The sequence below is a fragment of the Podarcis raffonei genome, chromosome 2 (assembly GCF_027172205.1).
Source record: "Podarcis raffonei isolate rPodRaf1 chromosome 2, rPodRaf1.pri, whole genome shotgun sequence".
Taxonomy (NCBI): domain Eukaryota; kingdom Metazoa; phylum Chordata; class Lepidosauria; order Squamata; family Lacertidae; genus Podarcis; species Podarcis raffonei.
In genome coordinates this window covers 96,386,952-96,398,183 of record NC_070603.1, presented here as the reverse complement: position 1 = coordinate 96,398,183, position 11,232 = coordinate 96,386,952, and the positions used below count along the sequence as shown (strand labels likewise).

General features: G+C 46.8%; 1 long non-coding RNA gene across 1 annotated transcript; it reads right to left on the bottom strand.

Annotated features, from left to right (window-relative positions):
- Nucleotides 1–2,850: 2,850 nt before the first annotated feature.
- Nucleotides 2,851–3,511, bottom strand: LOC128409614 (uncharacterized). Its single transcript, XR_008329277.1, has 2 exons — nucleotides 3,262–3,511; nucleotides 2,851–3,211 (listed from the first exon to the last, which is right to left on the bottom strand). It is a non-coding gene; the product is annotated as an uncharacterized LOC128409614 (long non-coding RNA).
- Nucleotides 3,512–11,232: the final 7,721 nt, after the last annotated feature.

Genomic DNA, 11,232 nt, shown 5'->3' with positions numbered 1-11,232 from the left:
CCTTTACCTTTACCTTTAACATATACAACAGCAGTGTTGGGGCACCTTGGCCCTCCAGGTGTTGTCGTTGGCCTCCAATTCCCATCAGCCCCAGCTAGCATGGCTGAATCGTCAGCAATGATGGGAGTTGCACTCCAACAACAGATGGAGGACCACAGGTTCCCCATCTCTAACTCAAGCCCCTCTTCGTCTCTTCTGAACTCCCAGAACAAACGGTTTGATCTGGCTGTCGTTCCTCAACAGGGCTTTCTATTAATAGTCTCGCGTCGCTTTGTGCTCATGCCTCAGACGCATTTGCTTAGCCTTTGTTATCAACACAGAAGGACCTCGCTCACTTCCATCCATATCTGGAGATAATTGCATTTTTGAAATGGTGTATTAATTGCATTTTTGAAAAGGGAAACCAAAAGAGCAAGCGTCGGAAGAGGTGGCAGCTGTCGTGACACATCGCTGTGCAAAGTACAAACGAAACGCAAGATCCAAACGTGGAAATTGGATCCATGACTGTGACATCATGATGTAATTTGTGAATAATATTCTTCTGGCATTTCAGAGTGCAGGTTAGGGAAAGCAACATTGACTGTTTCTCCACCCCAAAATGACAACCTTCCCTGGAGTACTGGGGAATAGCAGTGGTGCCATTATGATCTCAATATGTCTCATAATTTCACACATCCCACTTAATCTGCATAGTGATTTGCAGTGCCCTGCTCCCTTGCTTTTTGCCCAGTCACCAACATGCAAAGCTAGGTTTTATGCATGTGTCAATGGATTCCCACAACCACCACTTGCTTGGCAAGCGTTAGGCAATGTGTTCTAATTTGGCAATGTATTTGCACTCTTACAGTAAACAGGTGATCATGTTGGCGTACCCCAGGTCAATCTGTTGTTCTGTTTTGAAAAGGCAAGTTCTCTGAAACCTAATGTCTGCATTTGGAACTGCCAGGTTTCTGCCACCTTAATATGAACTTGAGCCATCAAACTCAGGGAACCTTTTCCCAAATGTGTACAGTGGTACCTCGGGTTACATACGCTTCAGGTTACAGACTCCGCTAACCCAGAAATATTACCTTGGGTTAAGAACTTCGCTTCAGGATGAGAATAGAAATCGTGCTCCGGCGGCATGGCAGTAGCAGGAGGCCCCATTAGCTAAAGTGGTACCTCAGGTTAAGAACAGTTTCAGGTTAAGAACGGACCTCCGGAACGAATTAAGTACTTAACCCAAGGTACCACTGTATTTGATAGTTATTTGGTCACCTGAAACATCCTGCTTGGATTTCAAGATTGCGCCTGACCAAAATTTATATCATAGTATAAAATAAAACAATTAAAAGAAGATGAGAGCAAATAACTCTTTAAAGGCAGACCTGGACTGCAGAACTAGAAACACCAACTGATAAAAATACGTTATTGTATGGCACCAAAAATATTGCCGAAACAAAGGAACCAGGTAAGCCTTCATGGAAAGCATTCTGCAACTGGGCTGAAAAGGCCCTCAAGTGTTCCTTACATTTCACTTGTAAGTACTGTACGAAGTTTGTTTGCATGGATAATTCAGGCGCAATGAATGAAAGCTCCTTAACAGACGGTTTGGAACGAGAGGGTTGGCTCCCCCCTTTTTTTTACTCCTGGTCTTTTCAGCAAATGTGAAATATCTATACATATCATACAGTCAATAAGCTTCATGAATAATATATTAGCACAGATGTGTACAGCCCGTCAATACAAAATCCTCAGTGGTGCTTAGAAAGACTATTTCTAATAGCGATGCTTGGCACACTGCGCTTTTGCCAAGTGGGCTTCACGTCATAGAGAAATGCTAAGGAAGCGTGAGATCCTGCCTTTTCTTGGGAAAAGAGAAAGCAAACTTCTGAGGCCTACAACAAGCAGAATTCTAAAATGGGGCCTTCCCTTTGTAGCAAAGGGTTGATTTGTGCAACCCTTTTGCTGCTTCAGAGAAAGCGAGGCTCCCTTTATTCAGGTTACGCTTGCCATATGGGGGGATGTGCTCTTTCACAGACCCAGTAGCCCAGTCAGTGCCCCCCCCCCAATGCTGACACAAGCCCTGATCCTCCTTAGCAGGAGGTTTCCAGCTAAACAGCCCTTTGTCAGAAATAGGGTGGCCACGTGTCCAGGTCTACAGGGGGAAGTCCTCTTTGAAAGGCTGCCCAGTTCAGGTCCAGTTCAAAGGCACAAAGCAAAGTGCCATCCAGCTGCCTTAGGGATTCAACTCTGGATTTATGTAGCCCCCCTCTCCCCACCACCAAAGTTGTCCTGCAAGGCAGCAGATTCGGATTTTCCTCGGGTATTACTCCTGAAGTTTTTTTCACAAATGAGATTAGGCACAAGGCAGAGGAGGTTTAGGATCACAGTTTTCCTTCTCCTAGATCGACCACTTTCCCAGGATGATGAGTTCCACCTGCCCTTCTACCTGACTGGTTTTTTAAACAGGAACATAGGCATGGGCGTAGCCCAGGGGGGCCAGGAAGGGGTAGCTGACTCCCCCTACATAAATAAAAATACTTTAAAAAAATTAAATATTAATATATAACAAAAATTAAATAAAAATACATAGCTAACTGAGGTTCTGCTCCCCACCTCCAACAAAAGGCCTGCCCCCCCCAACAAAACCCCTGTGCCCATGAACATGGGAAACTGCCTTAATACTAATAATGATAATGACAATGATAATAATTTTATTATTTATACCCCGCCCATCCGGCTGGGTTTCCCCAGCCACTCTGAACGTCTCACAGCATATATCAGAATGAAGCCTTATTTACCTAGGGATCCATCAGCCACGCCATCCCCGGACCTTGGAGGGAACAAAAGTACCAGGAAAGCAAAATCTTCTTTGGAGAAAAAGAGTTTATTGAAATCTGTGTACAAAGACATTTTGTACACAGAGACAACCAGTTGGATAGCTCCTGAAAATACACTGGCTGTAAATACATGGCATTTGGCAGGCATTCTTATACTGTAGGTACACATTTCTCCACCAATCAGCAATTGCCAACCTATAGGTACACCTTCCTTCCACCAATCACCAATTGCCAACCTATAGGCACACCTTAGGAGGATAATCACGTTAAGCACGTTCCTTACCCATTTCCCTGTCTTTTGAGCCTACGTGGCTCCTCTTATTCTTTACTTGACCAGTGTCACAAGCCAAACCTGCTTAAGCAATCTTTATTGGAATCTAAAGCCAAAGCTTGCTCAGGCAATCTATATTGCAAACTTGACCAGTGTCACAAGCCAAACCTGCTTAAGCAATCTTTATTGGAATCTATATTGTGACAGAGCTAAACCGTCCCTTCCTTCATTCCCTCCTCTTCTTTTGGACAGCCTTCTGGCTCGTCCAAGGCAATAGGCTGGTATTCACGCATCAAAGCTATCACTCGGGGACCCATCATGCGCGACATTGTTTTGTGCACCATATTTTGCAAGCATTGCACCAAGCAGGGAATACAGAAGCAAAGAAGCAATAAAAATAAAATTGGTCCTAAGAGCATAAAAAAACATTCCTCTGAGCCACCCATTTGGCAAAAACTTATCTAGCCAAGACATATTCCATCCTTCCCACATTTGTACAGGGACGTGTGCCACCTTCTCAATACTTGCGGCTAGATTACGGATGGCTTCACCATGATCTGAAATATTGAAGCAGCATGCTCCCCCAGTCAGGTTGAGGGCAGCACAAAATCCTCCTTGTTTGGCCAGAATAAAGTCCATTCCCAAACGCAGCTGGAGGACAGCAGTGCGGGTCTCATCCAGCTGGGTAGCAACAAGGCGAAGGGCGGTGGCCGTTGCATTGGCCACAATCTCTACTACTGCCTGGAGTCGGATTATGCGATTTAGATTGTACATGGGCTCTCTGGCACCTGCTACTAACTCATCAGGGTTCCAGGAGGCCGGATCATAGTGGGCAATTATTCGCTCAGGTGGCCATTCATCCTTTCCCCACGTCTGCTTGCTCCCTGAGGCTATATTCATGATATCAACAGATCTGTGATTGCGATGGGGAAATAAGGTGGTAGGGAGCAGCCACATGGGGGGTAAAAGGAAGGCTGGATAACAATTGCCCCACCAACCGTTGGGGAGGTGGTGGAAAGCCTTTGTCCCACAAATCCAATATACAGGATCCTTGTTCTGGGTGGCCATATGGTCACCCATAGAACTAAAAGCTAAAAGATTTAAATTGGTGCAGGCTCCGCCACACTCAGTGGTATCAGTGGGGTTACACGTACACTTGCATGAGGAGCGCCCAGTAAAAGTTATATTGTGTCCAAGGGTGGCATTTTTGGTCTGGTTGACACAGAACCATCCGGGAATCCGATAAACCCGGAGGGGATAGGGATGATTCCAGTATGGGCCCCACTGGAATTTATTTCCAGTATACTGGATTCGGGTCCGATTAAGAGGCAACGGAAGCAGGGGCATGCCCCCAGCCGCATCCAGAGGTCCCAAGGCACAAACAAGGCAACGGGTCCTATTCTCCTCCTTAGCTACCATTTCTGCCGTTTGCAGCCAGCGGTTGTAAGGGTTGTGGATGCCCCGCGTGACCATGATACGGGTAATGTTTACCTGGGAGATCCAGGACCCTACTTCCCCCTGGGCCAGAGCGCAGGCGGGTTCCCCAACTAGGAAGAGAAGGAGAACTGTCAGTGGGATGGAGGAGGGACGCTTCTTCCCGCAAATTCTATGGCGCTCGTGCCAGCAAAAAAAGAGAGAGAGACATCCACGTGACAAGGGCAGTTGAGATAACTCCCACCCACTAACGCCAAGAATGCCAGGGCTCTTCCCACCACAGATCAGTCATGGTATGGGTCTGGAAGGGGGGTTGGGGTTACCCGGACGCTCGAGTTGGTTAGGGAAACAAGGTCGGGGATACCTCCAAGTGTCAAACCCTATGGTGTGGAGATAAAACCCCTCAATCCCCGGGGGATGATGGTACCCCTGATGGGTGGAGGATAACCTTGCCCCCCAAGGAGAGGGTACCCACGGTGGATGGGCCACTACACACCCACACGAATAGGTAGCCGCCTGTAAACTGCAAATGCTTGGTGTCAAAATCCCCACTGCTTCCTCCTCACACCATATAATGCATACTAAAGTTCGTTCAGGGTTCTGGACGTTATCAGGGGACAAAGGCTGCAAGGCTGGAACGTTGGAGGTGCTCCCGGCGGGCGCCCCTCCCATCCAATTATTCAGCTGTGCGTAGAGATATCAGCTTCCGGTGTGATATCAGCAGAGCGGTCGTCTGCCAGGCGTCTGGCGATAGTCAGCCGGAGGGAGTTCTCTGGATCTGGTGTAACTGTCCAGTCTGAAATAGCTTTCTTCACTCGAGTATGGTGGACCCACGGGGTGATGCCAGCAACCTTCACAGCAGTAGGTGTAGAAAGTAGCACAGTGTATGGTCCCTTCCAGCAAGGCTGTAGGGGGGGCTCGCTGCCAGTCTTTCACCCACACTTTATCACCTGGCTCGAACTGATGGAACCGTTCAGTTAACACACATGAGGTGCGAGCCTGGGTCCACCTGTTGAAACAGGAGAGAACTTGGGAGAGTGACTGTACATAGTTATTCAATTGCATATCTTGGCTAGCATATGGAGTTAACATTCCAGTCTTGTGGCCATAGCAATGGATAACTGCCACTGCCTCGGGCTCCCATACAGCATCCAGAAGGTTCAATAGAGCTTGTGGGTGGGCCACCTGGTTTCCTCTGGAGGTAAGCAAACCTCTTTCTTTCCATAAGGCTCCATGGGCATGTAAAGTCAGGAATGCATACTTAGAATCTGTATAAATGTTTATCTTCTGTCCCTTTGCCAGGCTCAGGGCTCTGGTAAGCGCAGTTAGCTCTGCCAGCTGGGCCGATGTTCCAGGCGGGGAGTGACTTTGCTTCGATCACCTGGTCTTCCAGGGCTACCACTGCATAGCCCGCTTTCCGCTGTCCAGTCTCAACAAAGCTGCTTGACTAATCTTTCTACAAACTCTTCATCCTCATCATCCTCTTCTCCTTCTGACTCATCAGTCTTGGGTTTGGGCTGGGGACCAGCTCCTCCCAGTGCCTGGGGACCTGGGCCTGGTGGAATTGCCTGAGGGGCAGTTGGTGGAGCATAGGGTGGAGGTGGTTTAATAATTCCTCCCTCCTCATCTTCTGGGTCTAGTATCACTGGGGGCCTTTCTAACTTCCCTGCCGGTCGAACTGCACAAACTGTACTTTGTGGGGCGTCGCCTCGGCAGGCTTTCAACCATGATGGGTTCTTTTCTACATTGGTTTTCCAAGTAGAAATGTAGGGGATCTGGTCTGGGTGGACGTTCAAGATATTTTGATACAGTGGGTTGATTAGTTGCAAATTAAGACTGCCCTCCGATGGCCAATTAGTTTGTTGGGGCCAATCAACTTCACACAATGTCCTCATCCTCTGTCTTCTCAATTTCCCCAATCATCATGCTTTGTGGCTGCTTTCCAGTTGTTTAAAAAAAAACATTCCAGAGGACTATATTGGCTTGCCCCAGACCCCATTTTTTTTCTTTTTTTTTTTTTCTTCAGATACTCTGCTCCTAACAGGTTGTAAATTCTTTCACACTCCACACACTACAGCCCTACAATCGCTCGGCCAAGGGGGACACTAAGCCCTGGCCCACACTTGACAATTCAGTCACTAGAGTATCTGACATGCAACATACAACATACAAAGCACATCAATATAGTTTCAACATGTAACACACTAAACACACCAAAATAATTTCAGCATGCAATACACAAAACACACCAAAATAATGTCAGCATGCAATACACAAAACACACCAAAGTAATTTTCCCTCCTTCTTCTGTTCCAAATTTTTGCTGGTGGCACTCTCCTGCACAACCAGTCCCCCCCCCCTTTTTTTTTTTCCTGGTGGCTGGCACTCTACTGCGCAACCAATCCCCTTTATTCCTGGTGGCCCACCTGCCACGCCCTTTTTTCCCTTCCTGGCTGCACTCTACTGCATAACCAGGTGAGGCTGATCAGGCCTCGCCCTTTCCGTCGGGCTGCCCTTTCCGTCGGGCTTACCTTTTCCGCTGCGGATTCCCTTCCCCTCGGCGCCGTCCTCTTTGTTTTTCTCCCTCAACAAGATGTCTCCACTGCAGGACAGTGTGGCTGGCTCCCCCCACGAAACAGGCGGGGTGCGCACGGGAGCCTGCAAACGCTGCTGAGCTGTTCACCTTGGTTGAGCCTGGCCCTCCGGTCCGTATTTGGGGAGGGGGCTTATCCCGGACGAGCCCCCAAAGAAATGAAGCCTTATTTACCTAGGGATCCATCAGCCACGCCATCCCCGGACCTTGGAGGGAACAAAAGTACCAGGAAAGCAAAATCTTCTTTGGAGAAAAAGAGTTTATTGAAATCTGTGTACAAAGACATTTTGTACACAGAGACAACCAGTTGGATAGCTCCTGAAAATACACTGGCTGTAAATACATGGCATTTGGCAGGCATTCTTATACTGTAGGTACACATTTCTCCACCAATCAGCAATTGCCAACCTATAGGTACACCTTCCTTCCACCAATCACCAATTGCCAACCTATAGGCACACCTTAGGAGGATAATCACGTTAAGCACGTTCCTTACCCATTTCCCTGTCTTTTGAGCCTACGTGGCTCCTCTTATTCTTTACTTGACCAGTGTCACAAGCCAAACCTGCTTAAGCAATCTTTATTGGAATCTAAAGCCAAAGCTTGCTCAGGCAATCTATATTGCAAACTTGACCAGTGTCACAAGCCAAACCTGCTTAAGCAATCTTTATTGGAATCTATATTGTGACAGAGCTAAACCGTCCCTTCCTTCAAGAACATACTAAAACATCAAACATTAAAAACCTCCTGATACAGATGCCTTCTAAAAGTCAGATAGTTGTTTATTTCCTTGACATCTGCTGGGAGGGTATTCCACAGGAAGGTGCCACTACCGAGAAGGCCCTCTGCCTGGTTCTCTGTAACCTCACTTCTCACAGTGAGGGAACCAGCAGAAGACCCTCGGAGGAGGACCTCAGTGTCTGGGCTGAATGGTGGGGTTAGACCAGGTTAGACCTTTGGTCCATCTACCTCAGTGTTGTAAACACTGACTAGCAGTGCCTCTCTAGGATTGCAAGCAGGAGTGTCTCCCAACCCTGCCTGGAGATGCCTGGGTTTCCACCTATGTAAGACCTAGGTCCTAAAGCCCTGGCAGGGCCCACAGCTGATGCGCCCTCCCACAATTGCTTTGGTCTGGTTCTCCTGTGTCTAGCTGCTATTTTAATCTCCTCCAATTGCAGGATCCTTCTGGGGCGCTGTAGGAAACGACAACGGCAGCTCCCTGCCACTCCTGCCAGGCAAGTCCTCCACCACCCATTAAAGAACACTTTGCCTGTGACCCCCTCAAATTTGAGGCAACTGGGGTGTTTGTGGGGGAGGATGCAATTCCACAAGTGGACACAGGGGGCTCCTTCGTTGGGTTTCTGCGGAAGGTTTGGCAAGAATAGTTTCCGCTGCTAAAACGTTGTAACAAAAGGCGCAGAGACTGCCAAGTATCTTTTTTGCTGTTAAAGACACGCGGGTCAGAACACTTACTGTGTCAAGAATTGGCAGCACTACAAGGGACCTCATTGGCAATTCTCAGAAGTTAAAACAGTTTTGGAGAGGGCAGTTGGAGATGCCGCTTATCTTTCCGTTGCAATTCCTTGAACAGCTTCCTGTTAAAATGCCGAGGGAATTGTCAAGGGCAATAAACTTTTCATAAAGGGCACTGTCGGTGCTTGGAAGGCCAGAGAGCATCTTGGTGATGGACTGTGCTTTGAGCAAGAGAATCAATCCGAATTTTATTGGGGTAAAATAAAAACAGGTGAATGGACAATAAGTGTTCCATATTCCCATGCCAATAAAATAATGGGCATGAACCAGCTGGACCTAAGCTTCAGTATTGAATGGCAAGTCCATTCAAAATACTTTCCCCGCCCCCCTCAGGAAAGTGCATTATGCTCATATGTTGGACTAACAGAAATTTTTAGACAGACACATACGAAGTGCAGACATTGCACTGCCAGTTCTCACAATTGTGACATATCTTATAATATTTGAAGCTTATCTTTTAGGCTCAGCTGCTGAGAGTTGGGCAACCACACGAGGGGAAATTGTGAGAATGGCTGCCAAGAAGAAGAAGAAAAAACACGAGAATGTAAATTGATTTAGCTCTAAAAAGCTTCAAAACAGAGTGCAGATAAAAAGAAAACAAACAACTTCTTTAAACAAACAAAAAAACCCCTCTCAAATCTCATAAATGTTGAATTCAAGGAAGGCGCTTTCACAACTCCAGACTCGCCCTTGCAGAAACCCCATGTTTTCCCTTGCAGAGAGAAGAAAGAAATTGCTGCTGCAGCTTCCCCCCTTGTTCTTGCTATTGCTGGTGGCTGCACTTGACTGCAGCTGGGAGCGGAAAGAACAGAATGATTGCCAAAGAGGAAGTGCACCAGTTCCCTTGCTTTCCTTGTAAGTAAATGCCAGATACTGCTTAAAGGGTGTGGAGGCAGAAGCAGCTCTCTTCTTGCATGGGCCTCAAGCCACAATTGCCTGTGCTGGTTTCCACAAAGAGAGACCATGACAGGCACCAGGAGGCTTCCTTACAGGCGTTCCCTCCTTTGACGGGGTAATGTGAATTGGCCCTATGATATTTCAAATGTTAGTTTAAACTTTAATGCATACACTTCTAGACCTGGGTTCAATATGACAAACTTCTCTCCTCTTTGGTATGCAAAGCAGATATGGGTTGGAAGAAGACAGAGCCTTCCCTAGCCAAAATCTCCCCTCAACCAGCTTGCTTCTCCCATAGGATGGCATTACTTTGCAGGCAGGGATAGGGGCCAGGCTAATAGACAGAGAATATACGCATGGTTGCCTACATGTTCTGGATTATGGAACAGGGATCGTATACGGCACTTTTCTGACTGGCTTCTAGCCTGAAGGTACACAAAAGTGGGCTTGACTACCCAAAATAACCCCTTGAGTACATATTCCTTGTATGTATAGGTTTGTGGCCTTGCAGCCTGATCCTAAGGTGTCAGAGAAGGCATTGTAAAGTAGTGGATTAGCCACCATTTCCAAAGTCCAACCAGCTTGTGCCAATGAGGGCAGGAGAGGGAACTTACATTTCCCTCTCCATGTAGCTTCATTTTTCATCCAGTTTCCCCTCATTGGTTCCAATAGGAAGTCAATAATGCTGACTCCAGGCTGGTGTAGAGAGAGGGTCCAATCCTGGCGCCTCCCAATGAATGAAGGAGACCCCACCTCTGCTCTGGCCCCAGAATGCTCTGCTTTGTGGCCTAACGCTTGTTACCTCTAACGAAAGAACCATCAGGCATAGCTTCTTCCCTGTAGAACTATCTGCGCGACTTTGCTGGCAAAGCACTTCTCCCCTGGCACAGAGACATTCTCACATGATCCTAACCCTTCCAGACAGCAGATCTGGGAGTTAGGACCGCTTTGTTAAACAATCCGCTACAACATTTAGTTAATTGATTTTGTTATATTTGTGATCCCACCTTTCCTCTTAAGGAGATCAAGGTGGTTTGCATGTCTCTCCCCTTTCTCAACACAACAGCCCTGTGAGGTAGGTTAGACTGATGGGTCCAAGGTGAGTATCATGGCTAAATCGGGATTTAAACCCTGGTCTCCCAGGTCCTAATCCAACACACGAACCACTACATCACACTGACTATGTGTAGGGTTTCTCTGTTTTGGGGGGGGTGCATGCGCATGGGTTCTGATCATTTAAGAAATCATAATTTTTCAATGGACATGTTCCCATATATATATATATATATATATATATATATATATATATATATATAGAAGTTATTTTCTATGCTAAATACACATCTATTCCAGCTGCCATTAATGAGCTTTGGCCGGCTCACGTAAAGTGTTGACAGGCCTTGTTGAAGTGGTGCCAAGAAAAGACAAATGTTTGGCTTGGAACAGCACAATGCTGCGTTTGTTTCATTGTTATATTGGAAGTGTTAGCAAACTAATGTGACAGGATGTAGAAGAATGTGCAACTGAATGATGCTTGAAAATATAGTCCCACCACATCACAATGACTTCTGATAGATTACTTTTTTATTTTTAATTCGCTTTAGGAGAATCCTCTCTTTTAGAAACACGAGAGCAAAAATGAGTTGATTTGGGGGTGGACGGGATAATGAATTAAACAGCAA